Source organism: Puma concolor, chromosome D2 (assembly GCF_028749965.1).
Source record: "Puma concolor isolate L17-30 chromosome D2, mPumCon1.1.hap2, whole genome shotgun sequence".
In the NCBI taxonomy this organism is placed as follows: domain Eukaryota; kingdom Metazoa; phylum Chordata; class Mammalia; order Carnivora; family Felidae; genus Puma; species Puma concolor.
Window position 1 is genome coordinate 13,342,553 of NC_141677.1, and position 24,095 is coordinate 13,366,647.

The 24,095-nt window shown below is 39.7% G+C and overlaps 1 protein-coding gene across 7 annotated transcripts in view; it reads left to right on the plus strand.

Annotated features, from left to right (window-relative positions):
• Positions 1-24,095, plus strand: part of ARID4B (AT-rich interaction domain 4B) — a 157,549-nt gene that overhangs the window by 4,518 nt on the left and 128,936 nt on the right. The gene's annotated exons all lie outside the window — the stretch shown is intronic.

Sequence of the window (24,095 nt, forward strand, 5' to 3'; positions counted from 1 at the left end):
TCCTTTCCCTGGCTCCTCCTTTCCCTTTTTGTTTCTTTTACTTTTTTCCTCTTGTCCTTCTTTTTGTTCATTTCCTCTTTCCCTCTCCTCCTCCCTCTCCCCTCCCTCCCTCTGCCTTTCCCCTTCCCTTTTTTTTTTTTCTTTCTTCCTCTTCCCCCCCTACTCCCTTTCACAAATCATTCATTTAACAACAACCCCTTCCATGCGTGGGGCAGTGTGGAATGAAGGTGAATACTCTCAGAACTGCTCTCAGGGAGCTCCCAATTTAGTAGAAGACACAGAAAAATAAAGCAAAACAACATATACCCAATTTTAAGAGTATTGACGGCAATGTACGGTAATTGTGGTAAGTGCTGTGGGAGGGCAGAAGAGGACATCTAAATCAGAGTCATGGAAAGTTCTCTGGTGGAATTGACATCTAAGCTCAGTGTTAAAGCTTTCATTTGGCAAAGAAGGGTAGAAAAGAGTGTTTGAGTCAGAAAGGGGACTACATACTGGAAAATGAAAAAAACCCCGAGATGGTGTATTTGGAAAGTGTAAGTCGTTCACTGTGCCTCGCTTAACTTTGAAAGCATGATGTGTTTGGGGTGGGAATAGGAGGGCAGTGATAGGAAATGAGGCTGAGTGAGGGGGTTGAAAATTTTCTTGAAACATACATGGAAGCACGGAAGGTTGTTAGGAAAGAGTAAGGATGATGGATTTATATTCTGGAGTGGTCACTTTGGTAGTATCTTAGTGAATCCATCAAAAGGGAGATCTAAATGGAAGATCTGGAGATTCCAGATGAGAAGTCCAAGTGAGAGGTGAATAAGGGCTTGAACTAATGCAGTGGGGGTAGAGCAGAGGGGACAGATCTGAGATATCTCAGAAACTGAATTCAGGACCTAGTAACTCTGGGCCCCGGGGTAAGAGGAAGATGGAAGTTTCTGTGTTGGGTCATGGGATGGATGTTATTGTCATCTGAAGTATGTTGTCCTGAGAGGAGGAAAGCTGTAGTACAGGGTTTCGAGTATTGAAGGGATCTGTAGGATGTCCACATCTACTAGTCCGGATGTAGGATTAAGAGAGCAGGTAGGGTGAGGGGTGCGTGGGTGGCTCCATCGGTTAAGCGTCCGACTTCGGCTCAGGTCATGATCTCACAGTTTGTGAGTTCGAGCCCCGCATTGGGCTCTGTGCTGACAGCTCAGAGCCTGGAGCCTGTATCGGATTCTGTGTCTCCCTCCCCCCGACCCTCCCCCACTCACACACTGTCTCTGTCTGTCTCTCTCTCTCTCTACAGTTAATAACTTCTAACTGTACATCCATAATGTGGCATATGTGTTTTGTTCTATGAATTTGTGGTCTTTTTGATGAACAGGTAATTTTGGTAAAATACTGACTTGTTTTTGTGCCCATTGCTAATTCTTTGTTTTTTTGTGATTTTTAAAAGTAGATTAGATGAGCACATATTTCACTGAAGAATGTGTTTTTGCTGATTCAGTCTGTATATTGTGTACCTTCCACGTACTAGATGTGCTTTGAGGTGTTGAGGATCCAGCAGCGAACAAGAGTTCTTACCCTCATGGAGTTTACTTTCTATTAGGATAGACAGGCACCAGGCAGGGGGGGGAAAAAAGTGTGCTAAGTGCTGTGAAGAGAAATAAAGCGTAATCAGGATAAGAGGTTACAGTGACTGAAGGTGTTAGTTTTAGATTAGGTGTAATAAAGGGCCTGTTTGTGGAGGTGACATTTAAGCAGCACGTGCAACAAGTGACAGAGCGAGCCATATTCACCTATCTGGGGGAAGAGCATTCCAGGCTGAAAATACAAATGCCAAGGTCCTGGGGAGAAATGTTTTTGGCCTGTTTGACCTTGGCATACCTTAAGGAACTGGAAGAAAGCCTTTAGAGCTGGCGTTGTAGGAGATGAGGCTAGAGAGATCACGAGGGCCGGTACAGTGTAGGGCCTTGTAGGCCGTGCGAAGTACATAGAGTAAAATCTGAGTGTTTTAAGAAGTCATTGCAGGGTCTCGAGCAAGAGTGTGAAGTCATCTGATTGACGTTTTTAAACGGTAACTGCTGTTCAGAGAACAGACTGTGGAGGAACAGGAGTGGGAGTAGGGGCGGCAGTGGCATGGCTCCTGGATTAGTTCTGGTGAGATGGTGTGGACCAGGTGTGGGAGGTGGTGGTGTTGCAGGTGGAGATGATAGCATTTGAATGGATTGGAGGGGAAGGAAAAGTTCTGCTTGCTGCTACTAACAGGACTAGCCTCTCTCCCTCCCTTTTAAAATATTTCTGTGATTAGTTGGTGGATGGGATTCTTAGAATTGAATACAGCCAAGAAGGCATTCCCAGCTCTTAGCCTTCCTTCATTTGTGAGCCGTGAACATTGAGCCTGAGCATTCCTTTATGTTTTTCTGTTTTGTTTGGTTTTTGAGTTTTAGGAAAGGAGGTAAAATTCACCCTTTTAAAATGTACAACTCAAAAAAAAAAAATAAAGTGTACAATTCAGTACTTAGTATTTTCACAAGATTGTTTATCTATCACTGTTTAAATGCAGAACATTTTGTTTTCCCAACAAGAAGCCTGTACCCATTAGCTCTCACTCCCTGTTCTCTCTCTCCTCTTTCTCTCCCCTGACAGTTGGTCATCTACTTTCTGTCTCTAAGGGTTTGCCTGTTCTGGACATTTCCTTTCAATGGAATCCTACAACATGTGGCCTTTTGTGTCTGGCTTCTTTCACTTAGCATAATATGTTCAAGGTTCATTCGTATTGTAGCCTGTGTCAGTACTTTATTCTTTCCTGTTGGTGAATAATATTTCATTTAGTGGACATACCACATTTGGCCAATCCGTTCATTAGCTGTTGGACGTGTGGTGGATTGTATCCACTTTTTCCCTATTATGAATAGTGCTGCTGTGAACGTTTGTATACAAGCTTTTGTGTGAACGCGTATTTTCAGTTTTCCTGGGTCCTGGGAGTGGATCTTGCTGTTTTTAGGATAGTAATACTATCTGTGGTAACCCTGTTGGGAAGTGAATGTTTAACTTCAGGTGTTTTTTGGCATTATGTCTAGTGGCCACTAAGGATTTGGACATTTAAACAATTTATTCAACATTTATTGAACACTTAAAGTGCTGGTCTCTCTTTTCTAGCCATTTAGGATATAGCAGTGAACAAAAAGTACTGGCCCTGTGGATCTTACGTTTTAAGGGAGCAAGGGTGGACAAAGAGAAATAAACATAATAAGTAATCTAGTTTATTAGATGTTAAATAGTATGAAAATAAGAGGAGAGCTGGGTAAGGAGGGTAGGGAATACATACAGGGTTGCGGCAGGCTGTAGTCTTATTTTAATACATTTTTTAATTTATTATTTTATTAAAAAACCTTTTTTGAATGTTTATTTTTGAGAGAGAGAGAGAGAGAACTCATGCGCATAAGTGGAGGAGGGACAGAGAAAGAGGAAAACACAGAATCTGAAACAGTCTCAGGCTCCGAAGCTGTCAGCAGAGAGCCCCATGCGGGGCTCGAACACACTAATTGTGAGATCATGACCTGAGCCGAAGTGGGCAGCTTAACTGACTAAGCCACCCAGGTGCCCTTTACATTTTTGTTTTTTAATATTTACTTATTTTTGAGAGAGAGAGAGAGAGAGACTGTGAGCGGGGAGAGGGGAAGAGAGAGAGGGAGGCACGGAATCTAAAGCAGGCTCCAGGCTCTGAGCTGTCAGCACAGAGCGGGACAGGCTGTGGTGTAAAGGTGGCCAAGTAGGTATATTGAGAAGACATTGGCACAAATATTTGTCTAAAAGATGTCATTAGTCATGTGGCTTTAAAGACAGGTCAACATGTTCGTTGAACTGCACAGAGGCCAAGGTGGCTGCAGTGGAGTAAGGAAAGAAGAGAATGGGAGGGGGTGGATAAAGGGTTTGCAGGTTGAGGGCGGAGCCCATCAGATCACCTAGGACCTTGAAGGCCATTGTTGAGGATTGTGGTTTTCACTCTTGTAGAAATAGGGAACTGTGAGTTATGCAATCTCGTTACAGAGTGGCAGATTTTCATTATATTCTTAAGGGATCGCTCTTTGTTGTGTTAAAAACAGGCTGAAGGCAAGTTGAAGATAGAAGCTGACCAGTTAGGAAGCTATTTTAATAGATGATGATGGTGGGATATTAGCCATCACAGTGAGAGGGGAGTGGGGAGTGGTCAGGGTCTGTATCTCCTTTGAAGGTAGAGCCAGTAGTTCCGGTCAGATTCAGTGGGAAGGAAGGAGAATTGAGGAGGACACCAAGATTTTTTGGTTGGAGAACTAAAAATCTGGGGTTTAGAATGAAGTTAGGGCTGTGTAATTTTTGGAAATAAGCATTATATTTTATATTTATGAAAAATGCTAACTGGCATATTGCTTCGTGTAATGTGGCTGTAAACAAGATATAGATACGCTTTATTAATTTTTTAGTGATAGATACATTTAAAAGAGTTGCAAACTTTTGTTCTTGATGAATTGCTTAAAAACAGGACTCTTGCAGCACCTGGGTGGCTCAGTCAGTTAAGCATTCTGACCTTGGTTTCAGGTCGGGTCATGATCTCATTGTGAGTTCGAGCCCCGCGTTGGGCTCTGCACTGACACTGTGGAGCCTGCTTGGGATTCTCTAACCACCACTCCCCTCCCCCCACCCCCGTCTCTGTCCCTCCCCCTCTCACGCTCTCTCTCAAAATAAACAAATGTTAAAATAAAAATAGGATTCTTGCCGCTTTCCTTTTGGTGTCACAGAACGAAGATGTTTCTGCATTCATGAGAATTAGAATCTAGTACTCAGTGTGACACTTGGTAAGCAGTGGAAACCATTGTCATATTAATCCTTTTGGTATTTAAATGTTGCGGATTGTAGAAGGTGTGGATTTTGATAAGGCATGTGAAGAAAGTGTGTCAGTATTTTTTCTTTTCAGTTGGGCCTCCTTTATACCTAGTGGACAGTGAACGAAATATAAGCCATAACTGGCTTTTCATTCTCAAGATAATTGAAATTTTTCATTTAATTACTTTACATCAAAATAAGACTGTGTGCATATTTGTTATGTCTTAAACTACTAATCAGTATGTGTATCTTAATTCTAAAAGAGAACTTTTGTGGGGCGCCTGGGTGGCTCAGTCGGTTGAGTGTCTGACTTTGGCTCGGGTCATGATCTCACGGTTCGTGAGTTCGAGCCCTGTGTCGGGCCCTTTGCTGACAGCTTGGAGCCTGGAAACTGCTTCAGATTCTGTGTCTCCCTCTCACCCCCCCCCCCCCCCCCGCTCGTGTGCTATCTCTGTTTCTCAATAAGAAATAAATACTACAAAAAATAAAAATAAATAAGAGAACTTTTGTTATAAAAATGACTACATTTCTGCTTTTGAGAGGGCTGGAAATTCTGACATTCAAGTTTTCCATGGAAGATAATGTGTTTCTGGAAATCTGATAGTTTTCATACTAAGATTCAAGATAGCAGTCAGGTTTGGGGAGGAAAACCATGAGTTTATAAAAGTATATTAACAGTTTACTAGAAAATAAAAGGGTCAGTTTACAGAGACAGAGAAACCAAATTTGGTATTTAACTTTCTATGCTAAGGGTCATATTTTAGGCTGGTTAATAGAAGGAAGGGACAAAATAAAAGGCAAAAAAGAGGGAAAATTTTAAAACAGCACTTGTCTTACTTTGAGTATAATTCCCAGTATTCCTTAATTAATACTTGCTCGTGCTCCACTCAGAAGGTCCAGATATGGGCTTCACGGTTGCTGTAAATCTCTCCTCTCCCCAAAGTTTATGTGCCCAAATTCATGTGGCCATACGTTTTCTTGGGGAGATGAATTTCATCAAGTTCTCAGTGGAAACTTTGATACGAATATTAAGAAACACAGCTCTGTAATGTCACCTGTTACTGATCTGCTGCTAATCTTTTTAAAGTTTATGTATTTTTATTTATTTTGAGAGCGAGCGAGAGTGGGGCGGGGGGTGGGGGCAGTGAGAGAGGGAGAGAGAATCTGAAGCAGGTTCCTGAAGTCCCATGTCAAGGTTTTGACAAGAACAGACTGCTGTCTCCTGTGTTTGATACTTCTGCTGGGTGTGGATCTCTTATGACAACATAATCATTGATACCTGTTTACGTTTCTTTGAAAATCACACTTTTTTGTAAGTTTATTCATTTATTTTGAGAGAGAGAGCATGAGTCAGGGAGGGACAGAGACAGAGGGAGAAAGAGAATTCCAAACGGGCTCCTCGCTGGCAGCACAGAGCTGATTCAGGGCTTGAACCCAGGAACCCCGAGATCATGACCTGAGCCAAAATTGGATGCTTAACTGACTGAGCCACCCAGGCGCCCCCCAAAAAATTACACTTCTTTTTAATCATTTACTTTCATCGCAGAAATGAAGATTGTAAACTATCAAAACTTTGATCAAATGGAATTTAAAGAAAAGATTCACTTTCTACTGACAGGAAAAACTATACTTGAATATGGCTGTAAAAACCATCTTTGTTTAGTTAAAGTGCCCAATAAACAGTGTGGCTTAATGATTAAGAGCATATGGCTTGGAAAGAGAGGTCTTGTTCCCAGTACCGTCTCTCTCTGTTCTTGACTTGGCTGTTGAAGTTTGGGCAGTTATTTATTTTTGCAATGAAAGGAAACGTCATTTTCATTTTTCGCAAAATGGGGATAATAATAGTTACCTTACAAGGTTTATAAGTACTAAATGAAATAGCATTGAAAATGTTTTACACTACACTTGGCATAGTTCTCAGCAGTCAGTATGTGGTAGCTTTATTATTCCAGTAAAAGCCAGTCACTTCTTTCATAAACTGATAGAGTGAGGATTCTTTAATCTAGAGTGTTTGGGATTGAATTGGGATTCTCCTGTTTACCCAAGTTGTGGGCAGTTTTCTTAAACCTTCTAAGAAGGCTGGTGTCCTTGTCTAAAATGAGAAACATTTACAGTACTTACCTCATGGGATTATTGGGGATGACTAAATGTAATAACAGGATCTATTACATAGTAAATTCGCAATAAATTGTAACTATTATTCTTAGTTCTCTGGAAAGAATGTGCAAACTCTTAATTTAAATACACTTTCAGGGTGATGCAGCTACTGTAATCTTTTGTAACTTAAGGATTGATTTGGAAGTTTTGGAGAAAAGTAATTTTGTGATTGAGGTTAAAACCTGTTATTTTTGTCTTTATGAATTCCTTAAAAACAGAGTATTTAATGGAAGGGGGAAACCAGATTTCTTGATTCTAAGAACTCTTTGCTCCCATTTCAGACTTACTTTATCCTAGCCCTTCCTGATGCAGAAGCTTCTCTTAGTAAATATAATACTTGTCCTTTCTTCTAATTTGCTGCTGGTTTGCCCAAATGGGATTCTTTCAAGGGAAAAGTAAATTTTACTTCCAAGCCTAGAGGGTTGTTATTGGATTAGGTGAACCACTGGAGATATTTATTTTCTGGATAAGCATCCACCTCTAGCCTTGCGTATGTAGGGCAAACATTTTTTTCTTCTCTTGATCCGATCACTGTTCTGATGTGGCAGTTAGTCACCTGAAGCTGGTCTGGCATCCTGAGCCTGTGGGGGTGGGGCAAATGCGCGATGGGGCCCTGCCAAGCCCGTCTCTACTCTAGAGAGGAGTAAAAGGAAAGGCGAACAGGCTTGAAGACAAAGGAGCTACTATTGCTGTCAAAGTTTAAATGAGGCAGCTTGGCTTATGCCTATTTGGGAATTAAAAACAAAAAATGTAGCTTTTCATTTTTTCAGTTTTATCTTGGTGAGGATATCTCACCAAAAGACCCATCTCTGTTTAGTTGTTCAGGGATTTTTTTTTAAAAGTTGTTTTGTGTATTGAGGGTTTTTGACACTTAGTCACCTAATTTTGCTTTCCCCCAACTTAGAGACATATTTTTTTCTAAACTAGTTCTATTCCTACCAGAATTCAGAAGTTTTTATTATAAAAGCAGTACAAGTTTGCTATAAATATCAAAAATTATAGAAATTAGGGGTACCTGGGTGGCTCAGTCGGTTAAGTGTCCGACTTTGGCTCAGGTTATGATCTCGTGGTTTGTGGGTTCGAGCCCCACGTCGGGCTCTGTGCTGACGGCTCAGAGCCTGGAGCCTGCTTCAGATTCTGTGTCTCCCTCTCTCTCTTCCCCTTTCCCACTCGCACTGTTTCTCTCTGTCTTTCTCTCTGACAAAAATAAATATTTAAAAAGTTACAGAAATTATATGGTAAAGGCACCACTATGTTTCTTTAGCTTTTAGCTTTGGCAGATATGTACAAACCTCATGTATAGCAGTGTTTAGCATTCAATTAGGTAATCAGTAAGTATCATTAATTTATTTGAATATTTAGTGCTTCTAGGTGGTGAACAGTCCCAGCAGCATTTATGATAGCCCCTCATAGGCTTATGGATTATTATTACAGCTACTAACTAATAATGAAATCTAACTGCATGAGATTGCTATGAAAAGGTAAGCTGTGAGGTTAGTGAGGGAGCATCCCTGTGCTGTATGGCTGCTGCTAGAGTAGCTAATGCTGTTCTTGGATCCCTAGTAGCATTTATTAGGAAGGTTAATTTTAGGACACACTACCGTAGGCATTGACCCCTGCAGATGCTTAGGGTCAGAATATGTGGTTTCTAAAGGGTTTTTTTTAACACTAGCATTATAATGTTTTTAAGTGGCACATTATGTTTTTAAAGTTTCATGATCATTCGTTATTCCTTATAATATCCCTTTGAGGTAGGTCAGCAACATTTTTCCTTTTTTATGGTTGGAGAAGCAGATGCAAAGATGTTGAGTGATTTGCCCACAGGCACACATTAAACCGATGGCAGAATCTGGCTCTCTTGTTAGTAAACCAAACCACGCTGCCTCTGTTAGTTATAAGTGAGTAATAAAGTTGTTTCCATTTTGATGCTTTATGGAATAGTGTGTAGTTTAGAAACCTTTTACCTACTTTCTTTATTGAAAGAAAATCCTTTTAAAGCTTAGAATTGCATTGCATCATGATACTAAATATTTGGTGTTAGTTAACTCTTTTCTTAAAAATAGAAAAAAAATCATATGAAAATATATTAAAATGGCCTACAGTGGACTTCATGCTTCTGGGAAAACCTTTACTGGTTTGAAAATTAGTATTGTAAATTAGAGGACAAGGGGACAAGGCTTTGAAGAGTTAATATTTTAAAGTAGGAGCAAAATGAATCCTCAGGTTATATTGCCAAAGTAATTTTGAATTGAAACACTGTGGCCTATAGAGCCAGAAGGGCTTCAGAGATCATGTGGCTCTGTGGATTTAGAGCCCAAGTGTTCTGCCAAGTGACAACTAGGTTACCTAGACTAAAAAACTGTCTACAGTCTGGTTGACATCCCTTAAGTTCTGAGTTTTCCTGTCCATTGGAAACATTCTCTATTTACTTGTTTGGACTTGATTCTATTTTTCCATTCCCTCTTCCCCGGTGTAATAATAATTATTATTCTTTCCTATATGCAACCTTTTTTCCTTCCAGTTGGAAAGAATTCTGACCGTAATCTTCTTGTGTCGATAGAGGGAGGTTGTGGGTGAATTTTCAAATAATAGGCAACTATTGTAAAAATGATTTAATTTAAGGGATCACAGAGAGCCAGAAAATTATATATGCAGTTGGAGTGTTAAGACAGATGTTTTGACATGAGTTGTAAGTCTGGGATAATAAGTAATGGTTAATCCTCATGTACTTTGGTAATTAACACAATCCTATATTGTGTACTAGTGTAAATCCTGTATTTAGTTTAGTAAACACGTAATTTCTGAATGCATCTTTTACTTTTATAATCACATCCCATTAATCCCAAAGTCAGGCTGTCATTAATTTTGTCTTGTTCTGAAATAGTATTAAAATTTTATCACACAGCCTCTGCCCTGGTCATGTTCTTTATGACATCATCAAATTCATCATTGTTATTATCATGTGATAATTTTGCTACTCCTTGTTTAGTCCGTATTAGTATGTGTCAGACATTTTATACATTTTAAAATTTAATTCTCAAAAAAATGCTGAGAGGTACGTATGAATATGCCTGTTCCACAGATGAAAAAATGAAGACTGAGGAGACTGTGTACTTGACCTCAGTAAATTCATGCCACTAGGAAGTGGCGGAGCTAGGTTTTAAGCCAGAGCTGCTCCAGATCCGAGCTCTTACTATTACTAATCCTGTTCTGCCTCTCAGTTAACATACATAGCTTTACTTAGATGTCTGGTTTGCTTAGTCCACAGATGATTTAGAAATATCCAGTTCTTTGTGAGTTGGGAGTGTGTGTGTGTGTGTTTATGTTTCCATGTACGTGTAAGGGTATTGGGAGAGGAGTTTTGAAATGGGGATAGTGAGAGCTGGAATTACAGCAGGAAAAGGAAAAAGACACTTTTGAAAACTAAGACACACAAGTGTATTCTCGTTTAGTGTTTCAGTTTTCAAATGTGGACCTTGAATTCATCAGGTTTTAATATGTTCCATCTCTCTTCTGCTTTTTTTTTTTTTTTTAAGGTAAGCTCTACACCCGACGTGGGGCTTGAACCCACAACCCCTTAGATCAAGAGTTGCATGCTCCATCAGCTGAGTTAGCCAGGCGCCCCTGTTCCATCTTTTTATGGAACAAGGGAAGCAGAAGAATTTAGAAAGATCATTAAATTTTCATAAAGAGTAGGGTTTTGTTCTGGAAAGTATAAACATTAAAAAAATTAACTTCTGTGGAATACTTCATTCTTTCTTGGTACTGGGCAGAAAAGTTGCTGTTATATTTTTAAATAATATTTTAAAATTCAGGATTAATCACTATTTAATTTTCTTTAGGAATCAAGAAACTTTTATGTGAGTATACAAGTTGAATTTTGAGGGATTAGATGGGGGAGATGTTTTTATATGCAAATCAGTGCTAAACGTTACCACTTGCTACTTAGGTTCTTTATAAAACTATTTGGTAAAATCTGGTTCCGTGGTGCCAGATTTAGGTTCCGTATTCGTTTCCTATCGCTGCTGTACCAGTTGCCACAAGTTTGTGGCTTGGAACGACACAAGCTTATTATCTTGTAGTTCTGGAGGTCAGAAGTCAGAAATGGGTGTCTCTGGACTGCATTCCTTCTGCAGGCTCCATGGGAAATGTTTCCTTGCCTTCTCCAGCTCTGGAGGCTGTACACAAGCATTCCTTTGCTCCTGTCTTCCCGTCTCTGATTGACACTGCCTCTTCTGCCTCGCTCTTTCACTTGTATCATCACCCTTGTGATTTCATTGGGCCCATCTGAATAATCCAGGATAACCTTCCCATGTCAAGGTCAGTTGATTAGCAACCTTAATTCCATCGGCAGCCTTAATTCTCCCTTGCTGTTTAGCAACATTTTCACAGATTCTGGGGATTAGAAAACAAACATCTCTGGGGAGGCCATTATTTTGCCTACCACATAGGCTCTTTAGTTTAGAAAAATCATTTAGCCTTTTAGGCTTTTTATGTAAAGTGAAATTTATATTTATTGTTCACCACAGAGGAATTTTCATGAAAATGGAAATTCTGTGCCAGTGCAGACAGATCATGCGTAGTATTTACTTGCAATTATTAACAGATGTTTACTGGTTGATCTTACCTGTTGGGTAGACGCTTGGGGTTAGGTGGTCCCCAGCATAACCAGGGGGCTTGGTAAACTCTAGTCTGAATAGTGGAGTTAAGCTTGGCCTCTAGAAGCAGAACAGGATGTCAGTGACTCAGACCCTTCCCAGAGAAGTGAAGCTTCACAAAAAGTTGTTTACTTTTTCTTTGACTCTTTAATGTGGCTCTTTTTGTTTTAGAATTTAGCCTTTCCAGACCTTTGCTTGTTGAGGACATTGAAAATTTATAGCACAGTGTTGAAAAAACAGATGAATGCTTAACTGTCATTTTTTATGATTTGAGTCTGTTTTAGTCTAAAAGATACAATATTTTTTAAGCAGTAGGCTTTTCCCCTTACTATGCTTTTTCAAAGGACTGCTATGATAATAATTAAGGAGGGTTTCGAGCAACAGGCAGTTTTAAGTCACAATTGCTTATGATTGATTATTTTGTGTGTGCCTAGTTCATACAGTTTTTGATTCTCCCAAGTTGATCTTGGAGAATTGCTGTTTTTAATGTTTCATTTGTTAATTTTTCTTAGAGCCACCTTTTTACTTGGCTAGCTTAAAATGTCTCTTTTTAAAAAAAATTTTTTTTAACATTTATTTTTTGAGAGACAGCGACTGGGTGTGGGTGGCGGACAGGCAGAGAGAGAGGGAGACACGGAATCTGAAGCAGGCTCCAGGCTCTGAGCTGTCAGACAGCACGACGCGGGGCTCGAACTCGCAAACCACGAGATCATGACCTGAGCTGAAGTTGGATGCTTAACCGACTGAGCCGCCCAGGTGCCCCTAAAAAATTTTTTTAAACGTTTATTTGTTTTTGAGAGAGAGAGAGAGAGAGAGAGAGAGAGAGAACCTGCTCACAAGTTGGGGTGGGGGGGCAGAGAGTGAGGGAGACACAATCCACACAGACTCCAGGCTCTGAGCTGTCAGCACAGAGCCCGACACAGGGCTTGAACTCACGAACTGTGAGATCATGACCTGAGCCAGAGTGGAACACTTAACTTACTGAGCCACCCAGGGACTCCATAGCAAAACACTTCTATGTGAACATTCCCTAGGTCATCTTGTAAATATTATAGATGGAAAGAGAAGTCACCTAGTTCTGTCTTGTTACAATACAAACCTGCTTTGAGTAAGTAATTGATAGAGATTTTCTTAGTTTTGTGGTTGGAAAAAATTATTTCTAGATTGCATTATTGTATATTTCTTTGCACACATAACTGCTAGTTAAGTGTGGCCTAATTTAGAATGTGTCTAAAGATTGAGTTGCAACTAGTGATTTGGTTCTTGCAGTTTGATAGTATTCTCTGTCTCCAGGACATCTTTTCCTGATTCTGAACCTTCTCTTCTCTGTGCTATCCCTGTATTCTTTACGTATTTCTAGTAGCGTACCTTTAATTCTCTAATGATAGGCAGTAAATACAGAACAACTATTTTCATAAGTGCATCTGCAAAATCAGTTTCTCAAAGTTGTGTGTGTCTTGAGTTGTAAATTTATGCTTTCAAAGTTTCTGTTTTACATTTATCAAGTGTTTTGTGCAGCATTTCGTAGAAAGTAGATAGGGGCATGATTGATAGTACAAATGATACTGTATTCAAATGGTTATCTGACATTTTAAAAATGAAATCTCAGTACCCCATTTTAATGGAGGTGATAAATTCAAGTACTACTCTTCATTGTCAAACCTCAGCAAAGTTGTATTAGAAGCAAAATGATGTGCTGTCACTCACCTCATCACCCTGATGACAGAGAGATGATCTAGTAGAGTAGATTTGTTAGGTTGAAATCCTGCTCTGACCCTTAGCTAGTTGCATGGCCTTAGGCCGTTTATTTCTTTGAGCCTTATTTGCAGCATATGAAAAATGGGAAGAATAAAATTTACTTTCTCGTTTTGTTATGAATGAAATAAGATGATACATGCAACATTCTTATTGCTGTGTTTGGTTTATAAGTGCCAAAAAATAGTAACTGTAATATAGAGTATGGAGAGGCCACTTTTATTACAGGTCTTCAGATTACCAATTGCTAATAGTTTAGAGTATGTACTTAGTATGGTCAGAGTGTGCGGCATTATGATAAAACGTATAGAGTGCTTATTACCTGTGCACTGATTTACTGGCAGCCAGATTCATGCGGTTTGGGTTAATCTTTGTTAACCCTCACATTTGTTTTCTTTCCTGGTTCACTTTTTTTTGGTGCTGTTCATTAAAAAGGGGAATTGAGTGGGAGTTTTTCACTGGAAAATATCTGTTTCGGGGACATTGTCTTTTTGAGACCTATGTTACCTACTGTGCTAACGAGGCACCTGGTGGACAGTGTCTTTAATAAAGTAAAATTCAGGAATATAAATTCAGAGTTCACTATAGTAGAGCCTCAGTGGTTAAGAATATAAATTTTGAAACTAAACAATTCTAATCCTCGAACCATAACTTACTTTGGGCATATTCTGGGTGAATTACTTAAACTTCTCTGATTCTTTATTTGTTTTTATTTTTTAAAATTTATTTGTTTTAATGTTTATTTATTTTTGAGAGACAGAGAGAGCATGAGCCAGGGAGGGGCAGAGAAAGAGGGAGACACAGAATCTGAAACAGGCTCCAGGCTCTGAGCTGTCAGACAGAGCCCAATGTGGGACTCAAACCCACAAACCGTGAGATCATGACCTGAGCTGAAGTTGGACGCTTAACTGACTGAGCCACCCAGGTGTCCTGAACTTCTTTGATTCTTAATTTAAAATTTCTGAAATGATGATAATGATAAAACTGACCCCCTACTTTGGAGGAATTGAATGAGATAATCCATGTAAAGCATTTAGCAGAGTGCCTAATATTACTGAACAACAGCTGTTAGTTATTAATAAGGATAAATAAATAGGAGAAGGTAAATTAGTGGGCAGGTAGTCGATGCTAGAGTGTATTGTTTAGAACAGTGTTGTCAAAAAGGAATATAATGGGAGCCATGTAAAAGTTAAGTTTATAGTAGCAGCACTTAAAAAAACAGGTAAAATTTCATTTTAATATTGTGTTTAACCTGGCATATCCAAAATATTGTCATTTCAATGTGTAATCAATATAAAATTATTAATGAGATTGTTACTTTTTTTGTCACGCTACGTCTTTGAAATCTGGTATGTATTTTACACCTACATCACATCTTGATGTGGACAGTAAGTTGTCATTGGAGGGGCACCTGGGTGGCTCAGTCAGTTGAGTGCCCATCCACGGCTCATGTCATGGTCTCGCGGTTCGTGAGTTCAAGTCCCACATTAGGTTCGCTGCTGTCAGCGCAGAGCACACTTTAGATCCTATGTCCCCCTCTCTCTGACTACCCCTCCCCCCCGGCTTGTGCTTTCTCAGAAATAAACATTTTTTGTTAATTGTCACTGGAGATCCCTGATCTGTATTTGCAGCTCATAAAATTTACAGTTGAAGAAGTAGATTCTCATGTCCAGATTGTTCTAAGCATACATAAAAGTTTTGTAATACCTGAATTGAATGTTGGCTTTTAAGGGGCTCCTGAGTGGCTCCGTGGGTTAAGCATCTGACTTCTGCTTGGGTCATGATCTTACCTCCTTCTGTGCTGACAGCTCAGAGCCTGGAGCTGCTTCCAATTCTGTGTTACCTCTCTCTCTGCCCCTTCCCTGTTTGTGTTCTTTCTCTCTCTCTCGAAAATAAATAAACATTAAAAAAAACCCCAGAATATTAGCTTTTAAGTTAAAATTAAAATTAAATAAAGTTAAAAATACAGTTCCTCTGTAGCCACATTTCAAGTGCACCGGTGGCTTGTGGCCCCGCATCTGACACTGTAGGATGTCCCTGTGTGCCTGTGTTCTCTATGGCTCTTCTTAGAGTTGCTTTATGGTGATTAGGTTAAAAGCTTTTTTTTTTTTTTTTTTTTTTTTTTTAATTTTTTTTTTTTTTTCAACGTTTATTTATTTTTGGGACAGAGAGAGACAGAGCATGAACGGGGGAGGGTCAGAGAGAGAGGGAGACACAGAATCGGAAACAGGCTCCAGGCTCTGAGCCATCAGCTCAGAGCCTGACGCGGGGCTCGAACTCACAGACCGTAAGATCGTGACCTGGCTGAAGTCGGACGCTTAACCGACTGCGCCACCCAGGCGCCCCGCTTTTTTTTTTTTTTTTTATATGAAAGTACTCTTGTTAAAATATATGTAAATGTTTGTCTATAGGTATTACCTGTCATGTGCCCCATACGTTTTGGTTGCTGTTAAAATTTCACATATTTTGCTATTTACCTTTTTATCTCATTTGACTTAGATAATGCATTTTTTGATTTTTATTGTTGATACATGTTTTTATACTAGGATCTTTTTGGGGGGGGTACTTTTTAAAGGGAAACTTAACATTTTAGTGATTTAAAATGATGAAACCTCTGGTTTTATTTTAAATTTCAGGATTTGTTTCCTTGTTATTTATATTTAAGTTGAAACAAAAACTTGGAAACCACAGTATACTCTAGGTAGCCTGTACACATTTAAGAAAGTATAAATGAAACTTCGATGTAAAGGAAGCACTAGAGATTAGTTTGTCCTTAAAAATATCTAGAATAGTGATATGAAGGGGAGGAAGAAGTTCTCCCACTGAAGAAAAACACTCACTTAAAATGTGGGGTGCCTGGGTGGCTCAGCTGGCTGAGTGTCCAACTCTTGGTTTTTGGCTCAGGTCATGTTCCCCGGGTTGTAGGATCAAGCCCGTCAACGGGCTCCACGCTCAGTGGGAGCCTGCCTAAGATTCCCTCTTTATTCTCTCTCCCTCCCTCTGCCCTTCTCCCCAACTTGTGCGTGGTGCATGCATGCTGTCTCTCAAATTAAAAATAAACAAACACTTAAAAAATAAACTGTATTGTGGCTATTCTTTTTTTCTTCTCCGAGGCATCTTTAATGTAGAACAAACTATAGTAATAAAAGCAGCAATAAAAAATGACAGCCAGTGTTTACTGAGTACTTTATATGTGTTACGTCTTCTTCTAAACACAGATATCTCGGGGCGCCTGGGTGGCGCAGTCGGTTAAGCGTCCGACTTCAGCCAGGTCACGATCTCACGGTCCGGGAGTTTGAGCCCCACGTCGGGCTCTGGGTTGATGGCTCAGAGCCTGGAGCCTGTTTCCGATTCTGTGTCTCCCTCTCTCTCTGCCCCTCCCCCGTTCATGCTCTGTCTCTCTGTCCCAAAAATAAATAAACGTTGAAAAAAAAAATTAAAAAAAAAATAAAAATAAACACAGATATCTCATTTAATCTTCACAACTCTATGAGATAGATACTGTTATTATTCTTGTTTACAGATAAGAAATACGAGGCTCAGAGGAAATGGTAGAGATTGATTTTAACGTAGTCCATCCCCAGAACTTGCCTTCTTTTTTTCTTAAATTTTTTTTTAATGTTTATTTATTTTTGAGAGACAGAGAGAGACAGCATGAATGGGAGAGGGCAGAGAGAAAGAGGGAGACCCAGAATATGAAGCAGGCTCCAGGCTCTGAGCTGTCAGCACAGAGCCTGACGCGGGGCTCGAACCCACAAACCGTGAGATCGGGACCTGAGCCAAAGTCGGAAGTTCAACCGACCGAACCACCCCCACGCCCCCTGGTTTTATCTGTCTGCCTATCTATCTATCTGTCTGTCTGTCTATCTATCTATCTATGTATCTTTAATATTTATTCCAGAGCTTGCCTTCTTAACAGCCACACCACCTCCTTATTGGTTTCTGGAGAGAGTGAAAAAGCAAAGGAAAATGGGGTTTTTTTCCCCTTAATAGTTTTTCTGGCATTCTCTTATGGAGGAGCTGGAGTGGAGTGATGTGGGAGGAAGGGGAGCAGTGTTTTAGCTGTTAATTTGGATTTTTACAGGACTAAATATTTAAATTCCTTCTGGGACAATAAAAAGATAACTAATAAAGGCACATTTTCTTTTACTCCCAGATTCTTTATATCATACATTTAAAAACTGTCAGAGAATCTAAAGACTTTCTTCTGGTCCTAAATGAAACCTTAGATTTCTTTGCCAAGAGAGTGCTTTAGGCAGCCATCACTGATGGGTAAGAATTAGGAATTGAAACTGTGGTGTAGACCTTGATCTCTTGACTCATAAACCAGTGTTCCTTTCTATTGTATTCCAGAGAACAGGTCCATCCACTTCTAAACCATTGCTAAACCAGTGCCCATAGTGATGAGCAGGAAGCATTTCAGTGAGTAATTATTTCCATTATGAATTAGTTTTAGTGTTAATTTTTGACTAGGCTGAACTCTTAGCAGTTGTTATTGGTTGTTAGGATATTAAACCCTTGGATAATTTTAAAAACTGTTTATCCCCTCGAAAAACACAAGTTTTTTTAATGTTTAGTTTTGAGAGAGAGGGAGAGGGAGAGAGAGAGAGAACAAGCGGGGGGGCAGGGGGCGCGGGCAGAGAGAGAGGGAGACACAGAATGTGAAGCGGGCTCCAGGCTCCAGGTTGTCAGCTCAGAGCCCAGTGCGGGTTTGAAGCTATGGAACTGTGAGATCATGACCTGATTTTAACTGACTGAGCCACTCAGGTGCCCCAAAACACTAACAAAGTTTTTTAATGGATATGAACTTGGTTTGGGTTCACACTTTAAGGTGGTTTTAGAAAGTGCGGTGAGAGACTTAGAAGACTGCAATTTTTTTTTTTTTTTTAAGTAAGGTTTATGCCCAATGTGGGGCTCAAAGTCATGACCCTGAGGTCAAGAGTCACCTGCTCCACTGTCTGAGCCAGCCAGGTGCCCCTAAAACTGCAGGTTTTAATGAATGAAATGCCTCTGTGTATGGATCGAAGCCAGCTTTTATGGCAAACATTAACAGTGTGGTTTAGTTCCCCATCGCCACACCATTTAAGTTCTAACTTACACTGTCCTGATTACGGTAGTAGCTGTGATTAAGTGTTGATGAAACAAATACAGGGTCCTGGTTAAGCACAATGAAGATCTCACATTAAACTGAAGTAAAATGAAGCCACATCCTACTTAACCACCAGTCTACTAAACATGTATTTAACCAGTCTGGATGGGCACAGTGACTACTAATAATGCAAGCAGTAATTTTTATATGGATATTTGATACAGTAATTGGTTTTTAGATTAATGTATTATTTAAAACATTGTAGTTTTTTTTTTAATTTTTGGAAAATTCCATGATCCTTAAATTCTGGAGACTCCAAGTGATAAAAATAGATGATATATATGATAATATAACAAATAACCTGGTGATAGAACTTTAAAAATTTATTATGGAAACTTACAACGTACATTAAAGTTCAGTGAATTTTCACATACTTACCACCTAGCCTCAGCATCGTTCACATTTTGTCCTACTAGTTTTATGTTACACTCTCCTGCTCCTTATCTCCCCTCCCCCTCACCATGTAACATTTTATTTATTTATTTATTTAAAATGTTCTTTTAAATTTATTTTTGAGAGAGCGCCAGCAGAGGAGGGGCAGAGAAAGAGTGAGACACAGAATCTGAAGCAGGCTCCAGGCTCTGAGCTGTCAGCACAGAGCCTGACGCAGGGCTCGAACTCACAGACTTTCTAGATCGTGACCTGAACTGAAGTTGGACACTTTAACCTACTGAGCCATCCAAGCGCCCCACCATGTAGCATTTTAAAGCAAATTTCATCTGCCTCTTTTTCCAAAGTATAATCACAATGCCATTGTCACAACTAATAATGTTAATACTAATTCTTAATGCCATCCTGTAGTTAGAACACGTTCAGATTTCTCTGATTGTCTCAAAAATAGCTTTTAAAATAGGACTCCTTACGTTAGGATCCAAATAAAGTCCTCACATTGCAATTGAAAGATATGTCTCTTAAACCTAGTTTCTTATTCTATAAAGTCTTCTCCGTTTTCATGCCATTTATTTGATAAAGGAACCATGTTATTTAAGCTGTAGAATTTCTTACATTCAGAGTATAGCTCATTGCGTCTGTGTGATTTTGTTTAACCCCTGTATTTCTTATAAACTGGTAATTCTAAGGGCTTTTTTGATGAGCATACTTCATAAGAGGTATTGTATTTCTATCATATATCATCAGGAGGCACATAATGTTAGGTCGATTCACTTTTTTTTAGTGTTGCTGAGATGGGTCAGTGGTTTTAGGTGGTGTAAGACTTACCTGTTTGTTATAAAGTTCATGTTAACTTTCATTCAGTGGTTTTAGTAGCCACTAATGATTGTTGCCTGTTTATTGTATGAGGATTGCAAAATGATTTTCTAATTCTATCACTCCTACTGCATTTATTAGTTGAAATTCTATATGGTGACTGTAAAATATAGAAATACAGAATAAATGATTATTTTCCCCTCACTTTGCTGGTTTTTAGGATAATTAGTAGATGTCCTCCTAAAATGACCAGTGAAGTTGGTTTTGGTTTTTAGTGTTCTTAGTGTTATGGATTTTCAGGTTTTCTGTGTGTGTTTTCATTGTGGTTGCTCTTTGACATTTTAGTTGTCTCATGTTTGGCTACTTAGTTTTTGATAACTTCCTTATTTTCTGGCACAAGGCATCTCAGGCTCATCTTACATATTTCCTGTTCTAGATCTGGAATCAGATTTTTCTTCAAGGAGCCATGTTTTCCTCAAGTGGGAAATGGTTTTTAGAGATCACAATCAGAGTGCCAGGGGTGTTTGTTGCTACTGGTTTTCTTATGGCTTCTCGGTTTTTAGTGTTCAGACCAAGAAAATAGGGTGGAGTTTTGTTTTTTGTTTGTTTATGTTATGTTTTTAAATATTATTTTTTAAAATGTTTATTTAGTTTTGGGGGGGTGGACAGCACGAGTTGGGGAGGAGCAGACAGGGAGACACAGAATCCGAAGCAACCTCCAGGCTCTGAGCTGTGAGACAGAGCCTGACACGGGGCTCAAACTCATGAACCTTGAGATCATGACCTGAGCTGAAGTCGGACGCTTAGCTGACTGAGCCACCCAGTTGTCTCCCAATCTTATTATTAATAGTCAGACTAATTAATGCAATTTAAAATTATTTTCTGTGTTTTTTTTGTCCTTAGGCTATATTCCACTCAGGAATATAAGATCAGAATACTTTATTTTATTTTACTTTTTAATTTTACTTTTTTTTTTAAAGTAAACTCTGTACCCAGTGTGTGGCTTGAACTCATGACCCCGAGGTAATGAGTTGTGTGCACTACCACCTCAGCCAGCCAAGCACCCCAGAATACTTATTTTATTTTTAATGGTTTTCAATGTTTATTTTTGAGAGAGATGGAATGTGAGTGGGGGAGGGGCAGAGAGAGAGGGAGGCACAGAATCTAAAGCAGGCTCCAGGCTCCAAGCGGAGCTGTTAGCAGAGAGCCCCATGTGGGGCTTGAACCCATGAACTGCAAGATCATGACCTGAGCCGAAGCCAGATGCTTAACCAATTGAGCCACCCGGCGCGCCCCCCCCCCCCCCCCCCCCCCGGGGGAATATTTATTGTAAAGTGACTTGAGGGCCTCCTGGTGGTTCATTTGGTTGAGTATCTGACTCTTGATTTTGGCTCAGGTCATGATCCCAGGTTGTGGGACTGAGCTCTGGGTCAGGCTCTACGCTGAGCATGAAGCCTGCTTGGGATTCTTTCTCTGCCCCTCCACCCCTCTCCCCCACTTGCCTGCTCTGTCTCCTGTGCTCGCTCTCTCTCTCTCTCTCAAAAAAAAAAAAAAAAAGGGGTTGCACCTGGGTGGCTCAGTTGGTTGGGCGGCCAACTTCAGCTCAGGTCATGGTCTCACACCTCGTGAGTTCGAGCCCCGCGTCAGGCTCTGTGCTGACGGCTCGGAGCCTGGAGCCCGCTTGGGATTCTGTGTCTCCCTCTCTCTCTCTACCTTCTTCTGCTCATGCTCTGTCTCTCTATCTCAAAAATAAATAAACATTAAAAAAATTTTTTTTTTAAAGTAACTTGAAATCATTTTTTTTATACACTTATCCTACCAAGTTGATGGACAGATCATTTACTTCAGTTTATTTTTGAGTTTTAGAGATTACTCTGTTGTTTTCTTCTTTTTTTTTTTTTTTTCCAGTTTGAGAGAGAGAGTGTGAGTAGGGGAGGGGCAGAGAGAGAGAGGGGAAGAGAGAGACTCCCAAGCAGGCCCTGTGCCAGTACAAGCCCGATTTGGGGGCTGGGTCCCATGAACCATGAAATCATGACCCACCTGAAATCAGGAGTCAGAGGCTTAACCCACCGAACCACCCAAGCACCCTGATTTTTCCTTTTTAATTTTTTTTTTTTTTAAGTAGGTTCTGTGCTTGACATGAGGCTTGAACTCATGACTTTGAGGTCAAGAGGTGCATGCTCTGCCGACTGAGCCAGCCCAGTGGCCCTCTTTAATTTTTTTGATGTAAAATATGTACATGTTTTCAAAACATTGGGGTTGTTTTGAAAAAGATGCTGGTGGTTGGCATATCATTCTCATATTCTGCCACTAAAGAAATGAAATACTGTTTTTTGTATGTTTATATTTAAAATTTAATTTATGCTTGCATGAGTTTTTTAAGGTTCAAAAAAAATTTTTTTTAAGTTTATTTACTTATTTTAAGAGAGACAGGGAGTGTGAGCGGGAGAGGAGCAGAGAGAGGGAGAGAGAGAATCCCAAGCAGGCTCGGCACTGTCAGCATAGAGCCTGATGCAAGGCTCGAATTTAAGGTTCAAATTTAAAAATCCAGTGTAAATTTTCTAAGTCACCAGGTGGTTGCTAGATGGCAGTAAATGCTTCTTGTTTACATATTGCTTTTTATATTTATTTAAATATTTATAAATGTTTATTAATTTTGAGAGTGATGACAGAGAGAGAGAGAGAGCAAGGGCAGGGGGTGGGCAGAGAGAGGGGAGAGAGAATCCCAAGCAGGCTCCGCACTGTCAGCGTAGAGCCCAACATGTGGCTGAACCATGAGATTGTGACCTGTGCCGACATCAAGAGTCAGTCGCTTACCTGAGCCACCCAGGTGATCCTATATGTTGCTTTTTAGAATTTCAGATGTTTTACTGGGTTTTGAACATATTATATATCATTAGAAGACAGATGGAACTGTCATTGTTTAAAAGTTGTGATTATGACATCTGTAATTCCACCCCCCCCTCAGTTAATAACTATATAAGGATGTTCTGCAGGCTGCTATATTGAAATTATGACTCTCAGACTTCAGAGATTATTTGCCTCAATTTTGCTGGACTAAGCCCTTCTTTTATTGGAGGAGATCTGTCATAGGTAAGTTTTGCTTGATGCCTGTCTACCCCGGAAATCGATGTTAAAATCAGCTCTGGAGTGGGTAGGTGGTGATAAACTGACTGTAGTGCTGTGTTCAGTTGCTAGACTTTATTTGGCTGTATTTTCCTTTCATCTTTTCTCGTTTTCTCTCTTTCAGTATCTGTGCTTTTTAGAATATGCTATGTGATAAAACCTGAACATGACTTACCTAGATTTGGGCAGTGGTTTGCTTTTGCTTACATTTGTACTGTCTAGATAAGTCTGATGTTTCACCCTAGAGATTACTGAACTTTCTAAAACATCAATTCTTTCTGGTTGAATATAGTTAAGGGGTACGGATTGGTATATACATGGCGTTTTTAAAAAAACATTTTTGGGGCGCCTGGGTGGCGCAGTCGGTTAAGGGTCCGACTTCAGCCAGGTCACGATCTCGCAGTCCGTGAGTTCGAGCCCCGCGTCAGGCTCTGGGCTGATGGCTCGGAGCCTGGAGCCTGTTTCCGATTCTGTGTCTCCCTCTCTCTCTGCCCCTCGCCCGTTCATGCTCTGTCTCTCTCTGTCCCAAAAATAAATAAAAACGTTGGAAAAAAAAAAATTAAAAAAAAAACCAAAAAACAAAAACATTTTTTACTTAAGTAAAAAATTAACTGTTGCATTAATTGTTAATGCTTCTTAGAAAAGGTCTGGAAGGACCTATAACAAGTTGTTAAAGGTGATTGTCTCAAGAGGGTGAGACTCTGGAAAATGTTTAGTGTCTACTTTGTGCAGTTATGATGTTTGATTTTTGTATTATCATGGGCTCCTTTATTAATTATAAAAATTCTCCACTTTTAAAAATTTGTGTTAGTGATCAGTAATTCAAAGGTAGAAAAAACTCTCTTGTAGCATGTATGTTTTTGGTCCTGACTCAGACATTTAGTTGTGTGATGTTGATTCTTAGTTACTGTACTCAAGTACTGAGGGTAACACTACCTGTGTCCTAGTGTTGTTGTGAGATTAAATGGGAAATATTACGAAGGCATAATGCCTGGCACATGGTGGGCAATCAACAGAATAGAAACTCTGGTCTTTGTAGATCCTAGATTTGGGAGGTAGCTGTATAAATATGAGGAATTTATTGTGGGATCCTAGAAGAGCTTTGTAATTATCTGAGCCTGCCACCTTGCCTTGGAACTTTCTTCTTGACTATTTCCTTCTACTTCAGCTTTTCTCCTCTATAGATATATTCCCAGAGGGTTTAT